This window comes from Bicyclus anynana, chromosome 20 (genome assembly GCF_947172395.1).
Source record: "Bicyclus anynana chromosome 20, ilBicAnyn1.1, whole genome shotgun sequence".
Classification (NCBI taxonomy): domain Eukaryota; kingdom Metazoa; phylum Arthropoda; class Insecta; order Lepidoptera; family Nymphalidae; genus Bicyclus; species Bicyclus anynana.
This window is the reverse complement of record NC_069102.1, coordinates 5,276,502-5,292,467: the sequence shown is the minus strand read 5'-3', so window position 1 is coordinate 5,292,467 and position 15,966 is coordinate 5,276,502. Positions and strand designations below refer to the sequence as shown.

The following is a 15,966-nucleotide window of genomic DNA, read 5'->3' as shown; positions in this document are numbered from 1 at the left end:
AAATCAAAACTTTTCTGATCTTTATTAAATAAAGCAACAGTCATAATACAAAGTTTTATCTCATAAGCCTATAAATGTAAATATAAGGTACTGTTTATTTTCAATTATAAAACCCATTAACCGTTCCCCTTCATATAAAACTAATTAATTTTTGGAGTCATTAAGCTAGCGAATGTTATCTTTTATATACATACAACATTAAAACGATTAGCTTCCATTACAAAATTGAACTATAAGTTATAGTTTTATTAAGAGTTTCTGTTTTAATATATTATAGCAATCATAGCCCACGACTTCGTCTCCGCGAAATTCAGTTTTTCACAAATCCCGCGGGAACCATAGATTATTTCAGGATGAAAGTACCAAATGTAGTATATAAAGTAAGACCAAAATAGTGAATCGGCTAGTTAAATAGGCTGTTAATGATGTATTACACTAATATTATAACGGCGAAAGTTTGTGTGTAAGTTTGTATGTTTGTTCCTCTTTTACGCTGCGGCTACTGAAGCGATTTGGCTGAAATTTAGAATGGATATAGATTTTACTCGGGATTAACATATAGGCTACTTTTCATCCCGAAAAATCAATGGTTCTCGCAGGATTTGTGAAAAACTGAATTCCACGCGGACGAAGTCGCGGGCGTTCGCTAGTAGCAAATATTCTTTAAAAAACATTAAAGTTCCTACCGTGACTTTATAAAGATACTACTACTACTACTATTAATTCAACCCATATTCGGCTCACTGCTGAGCTCGAGTCTCTTCTCAGAATGAGAGGGGTTAGGCCGATAGTCCACCACGATGGCCCAATACTGATTGGCAGACTTCACACACGCAGGGAATTAAGATAATTCTCTGGTAAGCAGGTTTCCTCACGATGTTTGTTTTCCTTCACCGATTGATAGAAGTGATATTTAATTTTTTAAAATGCACACAACTATTGTGAGTTTATGTCACACTGATAAGTTATATTAAGTATAGTTAAAAAATGTATATTTATATTTAAATAAATAAATAAACTGAAAAGTTGGAGGTGCATGCCCCGGACCGGATTTGAACCCACACCCTCCGGAATCGGAGGCAGAGGTCATATCCACTGGGCTATCACGGCTCTTATAAAGATACAGTTGCCTCGAACTATTCCAATCTAACAATGTAATGCTTGAAAATATTCGAGTAGATACTTCCTCGTAGGGGGACTTTAAACGTTGTTATTCCTATTGGGGACTCAAGCTAAATGGATATTAGAACAAGTCTTGACTAACAAATAGTTCTAGTACAAACATTAAATATTTAAATGTCGTCGTTATCAACCTATATTCATCTCACTGCTGAGCTCGAGTCTCCTCTTAGAATGAGAGGGATTAGGCCAGTCCACCACGCTGGCCCAATGCGGATTGGCAGACTTCGCACACGTAGATAATTAAGAAAATTCTCTGGTATGTAGGTTTCCTCACGATGTTTTCCTTCACCGTTTGAGACACGTGATATTTAATTTCCTAAATAGTTAAGAAAATATTTAAATGTAAATGTTAGTAATTTTTAAATAATTCAAATTTGACTGGTGCTTTTATATTAGGAAGTGAATTGAAGGACGTGCATCTAATATACAGGATGTCCTGTAAGTTACTCAAGGCCTACTAAAATAACACAATATAATATGTTAGCCGAAATTTTGCGGTTTCAAAGTTATATTATTTTTTCTAGAAAATGCGAAAATCACTACCATCAATGCAATTTAGTCGTACTATTGATTTGGACGTGATTTTATACTTGGTAATTATTTTTGAATAGTTGTTTCAAATAATGAAAGATTATGTTTTTCTACTGCGTCATCATCATCATCATCATCATATCAGCCGATGGACGTCCACTGCAGATCCTTGTGTAGGGACTTCCAAACATCACGATCCTGAGCCGCCTTCATCCAGCGAGACCCTGCGACTCGCTTGATGTCGTCAGTACACCTCGTGGGGGGTCGACAAACACTGCGCTATGTAGTGCATCAGGGTCATTCCAGTACCTTCGAACCCCATCTATCGGCTTTTCGAACTATGTACCGCCAGCTTCGCGACACGTCGAGCTATGTCGGTGACTTTGGTTCTTCTGGGGATCTTCTCATTTCTGATTCGATCACGCAAAGATACTTCTAACATAGTTCGTTTCATCGCCCGCTGTGTGCAAGTTTAGGATTTTCTACTTCGTAAGTAATTTTAATTAAAAAAACTGCGTACATTTTTTAATTTTCGAAGCGCTCGTTGTAACAGAATCGACCTGCCGCATGGTTCCAGCCCCTTATACCACAGTATAAATTGTCTCTATGCTAAATAAATACCATCCAGCAACGAACAGATCCGTGCGTCAGTGGCTACGTAACAAAAGACATCAATGTCGTAGAGCTTCCGTTAAGCTCTATTGTACGCGATTGTATTTGAGTATAAAGCTGAAGGCCGACATAGACACACGGCATTTAATTATTCCTTCTAATAACTATGTTGTTATATTTGTAACAGCTCCTCGATACAACGAAGATATGAACTGCGGTTCTATCCAGATACAGTTTCCCTACTTATTTTTGTATACTACCAGACGCACACAACTCCATTCTTTCAACGTGATATTCTGTGATGAAATTTTCGGAATAAAAAGTTATCTATGTGTAAATCCAGAGTATAATTTTTCTCCATTCTAAATTTTATATTATAATATAATTGTGACAGTGAGATAAGTTATTGCTTGGCATTTTAGATGGTATGAAGAACTACAGCTGAAAGGGCATTCTATAACATCGCAGTGCGTGTCATCCCCTTTTGTATGCCTTCTGGGACAATTATTATTATCAGTTATATAAGGTTACATCTACCAATGAAGATATCTTGAATTCAGACAAAAAATCCACGTACTAACGTAACACTTTGTTTGTTGTTTGATTCGATCACGCAGAGATACTCCTAACATAGCTCGTTCCATCGCCCGCTGTGTGACTCTGAGCCTTCTTATGAGACTCATAGTTAGCGACCTAGTCTCGGAACCATAGGTCATCACTGGCAACACGCTCGAAGACTTTTGTCTTCAGGCACTGAGGAATTTCGGACGAAAAGATGTCGCGAAGTTTCCCGAATGCAGCCCAGCCGAGTTGGATTGGGGTGTAAGGGGGAGGCTAGTACCAGTCAGTCTCCCCAACTGCCAACCTCACCTGCTCGTGATGCACCCTGAAGATGGACCGACGAAGCTCTGGCGACCGACGAATGGCGGTATAACCATTCCCACAGGCTAGATCATGAAATGCCTCAGGCCAGACATCGGCGCGAATAATCTAGCACTGCGCTGACCAACCCGCATGCCCAGCGTGGTCAGTACTGGGCAAAACTTAGTATGGACTGCTAAACGATAGCCACTAACTAATCTAATACTACAAAAGTTTAGGATTCCTTGCAGGAAATCGCAAATGTAGAAAACAAACACGTTTACAATAATACCAACTTATATTGTGTATTATCTCTTAGTAGAACAATACAGACTTACTGACTATTATATCAAGAGAGAAAATACTGAAACGGAGATTTCCTCCGATTATAAAAAGGTTAGATGATTAATTTAAAAGGTTTCCCATTCCGTCTTAAGTTATTATCTGTCAGTTAACATAAAACGGGGATGCCCTTAAGTATTTAAGCACTGTCAGCTTTTTATGATTCCATTTTATTGTTAAAAATATCTGGTGACTGTTATTTTTTTCATTATCTTATTGTTTCTCTTATTTCTTTCTTCGTTTTATAAAAAGGAATATCGTGCCTCATCAGTGAAAGGTAATTTTAAGGAAAGGTGTCTGAAAATGCCACCTTAAGGTGTTCAAAGTTCGCTAATTCGCACTTAGGCAGTGTGGCATACAAGATGTCTACAGCTAGTAGTTACAGGGTTAAGTGGGTGCACTCAACACCGAGAGCTCATATAAATTGTGCGCATTAAGTTGACATCTGTCTACCTATCACAACCAAACAAACACAATACAAACATCATTCGAGCCAGGTTTCATGTTAATCCGCACGAGCCGTAGGTTCGATGCTCGTTCCCCGTCCGCTGGAATATTGTCGTACGTGGACACGACAATAGACCCAGCATATTCAGTGGATATGACCTCTGCCTTCAATTCGGGGGCGTAGGTTCCAATCCTGTCCAGGGCATGCACCTCCAACTTTTCAGTTATGTGCATTACGCGTCTCAAACGGTGAAGGAAAATATCGCAGGGAAATCTGCATAAATGAGCTTTTTGTTAATATTTTAAAGTATGTGAAGTCGCCTTCTACATTTCCTACCATAATATTTTTTTGGAAATTATCGTTACCACGGTGTGATATGTCCAAAATAACTGAGGATGCGCTGTAGATAAGTGGTTGAGATACGTGTTTTGCGAGTAATTTGAAGCTGTGAAAGAATTGATAAATTTCACTTGGCAGTCCACGGTAAACGTAACATTCGCCTCCAGAACCAAATCTCGAACATATTAACTCCTTGTCTTTCTTTGGCGTGATAGTCCACGTCTCTACACCATAAGGGAAGATCGGAAAAAATTGTGATTGGATCAGCCATGGTTTGATTCTATTTGCGATGCTTCGGTTTTTCCAAATGTTTGTTTACCTCGTCATCGCAATATATTCGTATTCACGTCGAAAGTGAAGTTCTAATGTTTGCGAAATACCTTAGGTGTACGCAAATATCTCGCCACAAATTGCTAGACTCATAACTTTTATATGCTTCATAAAAATCGCTGACAAACATCGTTAGGTTTATTTTTATAACGTTAGCAATGACAGGTGGGGACGAAAGTGTTTTGTCGTTGGTGTAAAAGTTATTCGACAGATGCTGTATTTAGAACTGGAATGCAATAGCCAGACATATAACATTTTATGAAGGTTATGAAGGCTGAAACTTTGTCAGGTCTTTTTTTGGTTATTGGGGAGGGGTATCTCAGAAAGAAATCCCTCTTTCTGAGATACCCGTTTCAGTGGGGGTGAAGATAGGTTATGTGGAACTTAACTAAAACCCTCTCGTGGCTACATCCTTAGCGCATTGTGGTAAGCTCCGGAACCTAACTCAAACACGCCGGTGCCCTCGTTTTACGACGCCTTGTGCTCATTTAAGAGTGAGAATGATTTCTACTACTTCCACCAATAGCAGCTTGGTCCACTACTATCTTCCCTCTCGGCTCCATTTAGCGGCCTCCTTCTCTATCACAGAATCCCATGGTCCCAACGTAGTAAGTACGTTAGCCGTTAGCCAATCATGGAATTTGGATCGTAGTGGTTTTAATAGGTATCATCAGGTTTTAAGGGTTACAGATCCCCAAATGTCCTTCATAAAATGAGGTGTGTCTGGCTTATACAGTCTCTTAGCCCATTAGAATGAATAACAAATCGCACGGCTATTTAATTTAATGATTGTTATACATTATGGCATGTTATTCATTAGCTTATGTTTCTTCCACCAATATATGTTTTCAGTACATATTGCCAGCAAATCGGTATGCGTGTCAGGCCGGGTGTCGGGATTTCAACTAACATCGTGACGTCATAAAATGGACGACAGCGATTTAGACTTTTGGAAATTTTTTAAATATATATTTTTTAAATTAGGTTTATATATCGGTATTCATTAGCTTTTATTCATTAATACTGATAAATTTCGGAACCTTATTACATGTACTATACGAAGTTAATATGGTGTATATTAAATTTAATTTAAAGAGTCTACTACCCTATCAAATCCATCGATAATTACGATAGTGGTTAAATCCATCAATTATTACGTAACGAAGAGCGTCAAATCAAATCGCCAAAACGGACTTCATAAAGGCGGGTACTGACCAAAGTTACAGGGCGTTATATATCTTTTGCAGCGAGCATGTTACGTTACTTCGTGTGCTTAATATCTGTTTTTAGCAGACTCAGAAGTGGTTACAAAAATAAGAAAACTAATGTCGAACAAAGGTCGATTTCGAGATTCACAACATTTGTCAGGTCAACTTAATTAACAAATCAAGCTGTAACCAAAATAAGACCCTAGAATGGCAGAGAATGACCTTGAGTGAAGTCACGCACTTGTGAACGTTGTGTGTAGGGCTAAAGGCCCAAACAGGTGTTAACAAACACTCCCCTTTTCCACTCAAGTCACTTTACCCACCTATCCCAAGTAACCCATAAAGAATTACAAAACAACAGATGTGGACGGCTCGAACGCCACGAGCACACTGAAGCCGTCCGTACCGCAAGTCGTTGCAACGCGGCGATAACATGTTAATCTGTGTAACATGCTCGTCGATTCGCTAAAAAACTGACAACGGAGTGAAGCGCTCGCGAGCGGGAACGTGCCGCTCGTTGCTCGCTGCGAGCGCCTTATTTTCCCGTACTGACTGTACGAACGCTCGCCACGTTACATTACGCCTCGTTATGTCGGTCAGTACCGACCTTAACGTATCGAAGAATACAATGTAACGTAAGAATGTGACCCAACACAAGTACGCCACTCGGTCACACGCTGACCAAGTATAGACGTCGAGTCCTCTGCAAAGATAAGCGAAGTGCTATTAGAAGTGTTATCACAGTTTATCGCGTTGATAATGACGAGACGTGCTGTATTTATGCGTGTGCCTACTTAAGAGTGTGCTTTAATAATGTTTGCTGATTTATATTTAGCTTCACTTTTTGTAGATCTTATCATCTACTGGTAGTTGAGTTATTTGTGTCAGAGATGTTCCAAGGAAGTACTGCTGTCATACTTATATTTCTGTCGCAATATTTTTACCAAGATAATTTGATGTTTTTGACGACCTCCGTGGCGCAGTGGCATGCGCGGTGGATTTACAAGACAGAGGTCCTGGGTTCGATCCCCGGCTGGGCCGATTAAGGTTTTCTTAATTGGTCCAGGTCTAGCGGGAGGCTTTCGGTCGTGACTAGTTACCACCCTACCGACAAAGACGTATCGCCAAGCGATTTAGCGTTCCGGTACGATGTCGTGTAGAAACTGAAAGGGGTGGGGATTTTCATCCTCCTCCTAACAAGTCAGCCTGATTTTAGACTGCAACATCACTTACCATCAGGCGTGATTGTAGTCAAGGGCTATCTTGTAAAGAATAAAAAAATGTCTAAAAGTATAGCTAACAGTTAAATTATAGGCACATTAAAAGTTAAATTAATTTGAGACACAAAATATGTGGATATACAGAAAAACCTTGAAAATTAGCTCAGCATTGTGCATCATGAGACAACACATGCACACGTGGGATAAAGCGCTTATTTTCAGCTGACACTTTGCACTAGGTACTGGTGGAGGTCACGGAAATGCGAAACCACGAAACGTCGTCAAACTATAATAAAGACAAAAATTCATGTCAATAAAAACTAAACTATAAATAAAAGCAACTATATAAAATCAAGCAGCATCAACGATAGAACTACGTAATGCAGTGAAGTCATATCTGTTCTATATAAGACCGCAAGTGTTTTAAATACAGACTATAAATACTTCATTATAGTAATCCATATTACTGGCATTTATTACATAGTGGTAAAGGGGTAGTAAGTGTTTACGTATCACACCATAATAATGGTCAACCAATTCAGTAACAATAAGCAATAGATCGGATCCAAGAATGAATATGAAAATATTCATTCTTGGATCCGATCTATTTATCCGCCCGAACGTCCTAATAACTGTCCGTTCTGTGGATGTGAAAAGGAATATTTATTAGACTCCCATTATGTAGAGATATAGAAAAATATTCTTTAAGATATAATTACAAGTTAGTCACCAAGAAATACTTGGATGCTTATTAATTTACTTTACTTTATAATGTACTTACTTTATTGAAATGGTTCAAAAGATGCTTTGTTTATCGGACAAATATGAATAGCTTGTATAATATAGGGACGAGAGTCCTACCTTGTAGTACTCCGATTTCCAAGACATTCCAGATACAATTACTTCTAAACAGTCTCAGTATTTACAGAAAAAATGGTTAAATATACATAAAAAAATACCATCAGTGAAACTATTCCTCGGAGTATTTGCTTTAGAATTAACTTTTCGTGATAAAAGCAGATAAAAGCGGGCATTGTTCCAAACAAATACGTTATCGTGCCCGTTTTGTTTCGTTTTGTTAACTGTGCAAAATAAATCGTTTTGCACATTTGAATATTCGCACGCAATTTGCATTGATATATTATTTTACAGCGACATAATAGGTGGGATTTATTAAATTTGTTATTGAATTACTAAAAAGTATGCACGAATCATTTGAACTGCGTTGTTGGTCCAGTGATTAGACTCTGCGGCTTTGCATTTTGAGTTCTGGTGATTAACATATTGAGTATATTTTTCTTCCAACCCAATCACAATGTAGCTACAATAAAAAGTTAAGAAGTTCCATTACCTGGCTTTCATCTTCATCATCAGACTTCTAATAATAGTCATAACCCATTAAGTGGAAAGATTTCATTAATAGGAGACAATCAAAACCCAAAATCAAAATCGTTCACGAGTTCCATTACCTGTCATTTGTCGTCACAGTCAGACCCCTAATGATAGTCATAACTCATCTAGGTGGAAAGTTCTTATAAATACAAATTAATAAAGCCCAATCATAAGGTAGCTACCGTAAACCGTTGACGAGTTACATTTACTGTCCTTTGTCGTCATCATCAGACCCATAATAACAGTCACAGCCATCTAGGTGGAAAGTCTTCGTCAACATAAATTATTCAAGTCCAAACACAAGGTAGCTGCTGTAAACAGTTAAAGAGTTCCCTAGTCTGTGTTTCGGCTTCATGAGATCGACTCCAGACCTTTAGTAAGTTGTAGTGCTTTAAAGAGTTTCATCGAAAAAATATGAAACGCTGTAGTTTCCCTTACAATTTTTGAAAGTTCCCCTGGATTTCTCCAGGATCTCATCATCAGATCCTGCCTTAATGAAAATGGGACCCAAAAAACACACAAAAAAGAATTATTGAAATCGTCGACAACAAACATCGTCGACAGAAAACAAAAAAGAATGATTGAAGCGTCTTCGAGCAATCAGGTAACACACATACAAAAAACTACGTACTGTTACATCCCTAAATTCTATATTCATACTGCAGAGCTGTGACACAGATATAAATATTCAGTCAGCAATATATTTGCTATATAAATCATAGCTCTGCCTCTAACAGCCAGTCGTTCTGGTAATTAGCCGAATTGCTGTCCAGCTACGGACCTGGTTTATGCCCGCCGGTCTGGACTAGTAATAAGACTAAGCGCCTAACAACATTCACCGCCTATAGACCCTTTGCAGGTCCTCGCGAGTCGTGAAAGTGATCCTAAGTAATAGAAAGTTTATTGTTGCAGTAAAGAATTACAGATATTTAAATAAAAACTTAGTTTCCGTTATTAAAGTGTTTTTTTTTTTTTATAAACACCGACAGGCTGAGACTAACAGTACGTTCGGAACCCTAAAAACAGACTCGAATTGAGAACCTCCTCCTTTTTTTGAAGTCAGTTAAAACATGACAAAATGGGTTGATTAAGAAGGAACTCTGGAGGCTCATTTTAACAAAGCTGCAAACTTGATGTCTCGTCATCAACCCATATTCGGCTCACTGCTGAGCTCGAGTCTCCTCTCATAATGAGAGGGGTTAGGCCAATAGTCCACCACGCTGGCCCAATGCGGATTGGCAGACTTCACACACGCAGAGAATTAAGATAATTCTCTGGTATGCAGGTTTCCTCACGATGTTTTCCTTCACCGATTGAGACACGTGATATTTAATTTCTTAAAATGCACACAACTGAAAAGTTGGAGGCGCATGCCCCGGACCGGATTCGAACCCACACCCTCCGAAATCGGAGGCAGAGGTCATATCCACTGGGCTCTAAACTTGATGTTCCTACGTATTATTCTGTAGATCCACACAAAACAGCTTCGTTGAAGTACGAGTACATAAATTATATTCAAAGTGACGTACCCAAGATCTTGAACAGCACACAGTCTACAAGCACTGGGTATACACAGGAAATAATCGTCATGTGAACGTCAACAAAGGAACGTGGCTCAACAATTAGCACCTAACGTTGTAGCTACGATGAACTTGGGTATTACGAACTATCTAGCTGTTCTAAATACCTCTGAACCATTAGAAAAGCAGTATTTCTGTCTTCTTAACCTTTGTAGGTTTTATGACGGCCTCCGTGGCGCAGTGGTGAGGTTTTCTTAATTGGTTCAGGTCTAGCGGGAGGCTTTCGGCCGTGGCTAGTTACCACCCTACCGACAAAGACGTGCCGCCAAGCGATTTAGCGGTAAGATGTCATGTAGAAACCGAAAGCGGTGTGGATTTTCATCCTCCTCCTAACAATTTAGCCCGCTTCCATCTTAGATTGCATCGTCACTTACCATCAGGTGAGATTGCAGTCAAGGGCTAACTTGTAAAGAATAAAAAAAAAATTTGAGCTAATCTCTCCATGGCAACAAACGCTTTTAAAGTCAAAGACAAATTCAAAACTTACATACTTACTTATTAGTTGATACTTTGTAAAATAAAGAAATTAAACGCTCGACAGAAGTGATACGAGTAAAACCTGCAGCCGTATGCGTGAGAGAAAGAGAAGCCAGAGCCGCGCCGTAACACGTTACGTTACGAAGCTGATTGCATCCCCATATGAAGTTACCTATCACTTCAAAAGACCTCTGCAGCGTTACAACTGCGAAGGGAAGTGGTTAGACAAAAGTGTCTCTATCCAAAGGCATGACCTGAGACTACAGCTTAGAGCATTGATTCCCAAAGTGGTCCAGGTGGACCCCCTGGGGTCCACGGGAGACTCCTTGGGGGTCTACCTCGGCGTGCACAAAAAATGGGGTCAACAATTCGTAAGCGGGGCTCCACGAAAATTTATCTGGTTTTATAGTGGCTACATACCAAATGAGAAGTTTTCTAAATAAAATACATAAGTAAGGATTGATTGGTTCCTTGTACTATACCTAAGTAGACATCAAAAAGTAAAGTTGGCTAGAATAATTTTTTTGATTGTTAAACTTTTTTTTTTTTAATTAAGCATTTTGAAACATCAGATCTGTCCATTTGTACTGATTCTAGCACCGGTTCTGAAGGCAAGATTTTATGTAGAAATGTAGCAGGGGTCCACCGGAACCAGCAAAATTTTTAAAGTGGTTTCTGAGAAAAAAAAGTTTGGGAGCTTCTAGCTTAGGACGTTGGCGTGGTTGGTACTGGGTGTGGTAATCACTTAAAACTAGACAGCGTGAGTTTCGAATTAATTTATATCTCTCTATCTATGGTGATAGACAGAGTGAGATGAAGAAGAAAGTTGACAGATTGTCTCCTTCTAAAAATCTCTTTACAGAAATCTGAAGAAGACAAGGTTTAGTTTTGTTTGCGTCCCGTTAGGGATAGGAAGATTACGCAAATTTACAACGGAAATTAATTGCTTGTTAAAATTGTATTATCCTTTCAACGACCTAATACGGGGTCAGTGCCCCATCAGTCCAGTGGTTAGCCTCTGTGGTTTCGAATCACGAGGTTCTGGGTTCGAATTCTGGATCGGATTATATGAGATACTGAGTTTTTCTCAGTTCAGTTAAAGTTCTCCTACCAGAGTTGGGAAATTAGCGGTGCTACACCCTTGTGACCCGGAGAGCACGTTAACTATTGGCGTGCACTTCATAGATGCAAAAATGCGCTGCCTACCCTGAAGTATTTAAATAGCAGAAGGAATTTTCCACTTTATATAATTTGTACGTATAGTGCATACCCTATTCAAAAAGGTTGTGCACGCCCTGACGTTAAGCCGTCGATCTAGATCATTAACATCTGACAGTGGTCGTTAACGAATTTAACATCACCCTAAGCCCGAGAGACATGATAGCCCAGTGGATATGACCTCTGCCTTCGATTCAGAGGGCGTAGGTTCGAATCCGGTCCGGGGTATGCACCTCCAACTTCTCAGTTGTGTGCATTTTAGGGAATAAAATATTACATGTCTCAAACGGTGAATGAAAAACATCGTGAGGAAACCCGCATACCTCCTCTACGTGAGTGAAGTCTGCCAATCCGCGTTAGGCTATCATGGTGGACTAAGGCCTAACCCCTCTCATTCTGAGAGGAGACTCGAGCTCAGCATGATGATTTTAACATTATAACCCTAAGCCCGCCAACCCGCATTAGCAGCGTAGTGGGTCTAAGCTCCATATCACCTCTCCTTTAAGGAGGGAGTCTTGTGGACCGTTAAAATAGGCTATAATAATGATGATGCAGGTTCAGGCTTTCTTCCTTAAGCGGAAGCTATTGAGGCCTATTTGCGTTTGGCTGCTTGACTCACCATTATGATGGATTTTATTTATTGACTTAACGCTTCATCATACATCCCTTAAATATAACGCCAGCGATCAAAAAACGTATTAGAACAGGTCAAGTGAAAGAGTTTATCTCTAACTATTTATAACTCTATAATATTTTTAAAATATCAGCATTTTCTTTTATACAGAATTAAGTGCGATGAATAATTATTCAGATATCGTTATAGAGACTAACATTATCACTCTAAGCCCGCCAACCCGTATTGGAGCAACAAGGTGGGTCTAAACTTTTTTTTTTTTCTTTACAAGTTAGCCCTTGACTACAATCCCACCTGATGGTAAGTGATGATGCAGTCTAAGATGGAAGCGGATTAACTTGTTTGGAGGAGGATGGAAATCCACACCCCTTTCGGTTTCTACACGGCATCGTACCGGAACGCTAAATCGCTTGGCGGTACATCTTTGCCGGTAGGGTGGTAACTAGCCACGGCCGAAGCCTCCCACCAGCCAAAATCTATATCCCCTCTCCGATAAAGGGGATAATTTTTGTTAAAATGATTTTTTTTTAGTGTGTATAGCATAGTGACCATAAACGCCACAGCATGGGCAATTTCGTTCACTTATTACAGTTATTTTGATTTTAAAACAAAGTCACTCAACCGATTATCGTAAAAATGAAATGAGGCCATTCAAGAAGTGTACTCTGTCAAACAATAAAAGAATTTTCGAAATTGGTCAATAAATGACAAAGTTATGAGGTAAAAAAAAACGTATGCATCGAATTGAGAACACCTTCCTTTTTTGAAGTCAGTTAAAAAGGAAGAAATCCTGAAAATAAGCTGATAATTATAATGAATAATGATGAAAGTATCATCATCATTATCAACCCATATTCGGCTCTCTCCTGAAGCTCAGGTCTCCTCTTTAGGCCAATAATCCACCACGCTGGCCCAATAAGGATTGGCAGACACGCAAAGAATTAAAAAAATTCTCTGGTATGCAGGTTTTCTTACTATGTTTTTCCTTCACCATTTGAGATACGTAATATTTAATTTCTTAAAATGCACACAACTGAAAAGTTGGAGGTACTTACCCCGGACCGAATTCGAACCCACACCCTCCGGAATCGGAGGCAGAGGTCATATCCACTGGGCTATCACGGCTCTTACTTACTTACATTAGAAACCCGCTTAAGCGTAGCTTGTGTTGTTCCGTACTAGAAACACTATCGATAATGTGCTCTTAAAGTCTTAAGTATAGATTGTGTAAATGGCACTACTAGCGGTTATCACACGTTTAGCGTTCACATGTTTATTTGTAAACCACATTAATGTGCTGACGTACGGACGGCGTGTTCAACGGATATGAACCTTATGGCCGGCGCGTAAGAGGACGCGTTATCACAAAGATTTCTTTTATTACAGACTCGCGGACGCCCTGCGGTTTCATCCGTGTAGTTCTTTTTTGTATGAATACAGGGACAAGATATGGCTTATGTTACTCACAAATAACGTGGCTTTCTATTGGTAAAAGAATTTTCAAAATCGGTTCAGTAAATCCAGAGATAACCTTCACAAACTTCACCTTTTTACAATCTATACTAATAATATAAAGCTGAAGAGTTTGTTTGTTTGATTGAACGCGCTAATCTCTGGAACTACTTGACCGATTTGAAAAAAAAATTCAGTGTTAGATAGCTCATTTATCTAGGAAGGCTATAGGTTATATATTATCCCCGTGTTCCTATGGGAACAGGAACCACGCGGGTGAAACCGCGCAGCGTCAGCTAGTAATTAATATATATACTCGTAGACTAGCCTTTTTACGCCCCGCGGTTTCATTAGCAAAGTTCCTGTGCGGGAAGATATAGCTTATTCGTTTGCTATATCTGAGTACTCGTATATATGTGAGTGTCACATATACTCAGATATAGCAAATGACGTGACTTTCAATTATTTGAAGAATTTTCAAAATCGATTTAGCATAATTACATAGATACCCCCCCACAATCTTACGACTTTACCTCTTCATAATATTAGGTAAAGTTAGAGGAGTTCCCGCAGAATATACCCGCGTAAATTCCTTTACCGTGGGAATACGGAAATAAAATATAGTATAGATATAATGGTGAAAGAATTTTTAGAATCGGTCGAGTAGTTTGTTAGTTAAATAGTAAATAAACAAATAAATTATATCTTCCTTCTTTGTAATATTAAGTAGTTTAGAGTACAGATGCCTGTTCTAGTAGTTGTCTTATAAAAATAACCTATAAGTTGAACAATAATCTCCTCTATCTTCAAGTGAAAGTACCATTAAAATAGGTTGTGCCGTTCCAGAGATAAGCCTAAAGTCTAGACCATCGATTCCCAAAGTGGTCCAGGTGGGTCCCAAGGGCTCTACGGAAGATTCGGGGTCTACGTTGACGAGACATAAAAATGGGGGTTCACGATTTAAAAGCGGGGTCCACGAAAATTATCTGGGTTTATACAGAATGGTGAGTTTTCTAAATAAAATAATTGTGAATTGATTGCCTCCTTGTGCTGTGAGTAGATATCCAAATAAGTTGGCTAATATACCTATATAAATAACTTTTTGCCTGGGCAATTTTACTTTTTGCTATCCACTGACAATTAACTATGTAATCAATTATCACTATTTAATAAAACTGTTATTTGTTTGTTCTGTTTGGGAACCTCTGGCCTAGACAATCTTTTTAAAATAAAACACAGACAAAAAAATAAAAAAATAGTTTGTTTGTGTTTTAGTATTGTATTAGTAAATAATTATAAATTTTAATATCACACACAGACATTTTAATTATGTGTGGTTAATAGTGAGTATAGTAATATCAGTTGTTTAATGTGATAAAAAATATTTGTTTACCTACCTAAATTAACTTTATTTGGGACTATTTGAATTGAATTTCAGAAAGAATCTCTTTTTTTCTGTTTCTTTGTTAAGTCTTCTCTTCTCTATTCTTTTCAAAAATCAAAATTCGTTTATTTCAAATAGGCTTATTTTACAAGCACTTCTAAAACTTTAAGTTTGATTTGAAGTTTTACCACCGATAGATTTTATTTATGTTAGGAATTATTGAGAAATAATTCAAGGGAATTTAGAGTAAGTATGAGTATGCTGCTGTAAGTTTTGACAAATTTATTAGGCATTAGCGTTTCTCATAAGTTAAGCCCAAATTTTATTAAATACTGTCGCAACTCACAACCTCAGACGAATTAGTAAAACATTACTTTATGTTCACAACATACTATGTTGACAAAAATATGTGTACAATACAACACATATTTTTTTATTTACTTACTGTAAAATTACGAACATAAGCATTAATTAAAAATTATTAACAAATTTTTAATTATATTTTGTATCTATTTAGGAATATCTACCGTTTACGAAGATTAAAATAAAACTCATATCAACACATATGTTCCGCTTAACTTACCGGAAACGATACGAGATCGTGGCCTTTTAACACAATCACTGGAAACTAACACAAAAGTTCAATGGAGTTTATTAAAAAAAAACAATAAAACATTAACTGATCTCCTTATGGACTTTGGTTAAATCATTTCCGTGTTTACGAGATGTGGGAGCGCAGAGCGTGCGTCTACACCG

General features: G+C 38.3%; 1 protein-coding gene across 1 annotated transcript in view; it reads right to left on the bottom strand.

Annotated features, from left to right (window-relative positions):
- LOC128198030 (high affinity cAMP-specific and IBMX-insensitive 3',5'-cyclic phosphodiesterase 8-like) overlaps positions 1 to 15,966 on the bottom strand; it is a 209,715-nt gene extending 193,749 nt beyond the window's left edge. The window contains exon 1 of the mRNA XM_052887935.1: positions 15,794 to 15,966. The gene's annotated coding sequence lies outside the window, so the exon portion shown is untranslated. The remainder of the gene's footprint in view (positions 1 to 15,793) is intronic.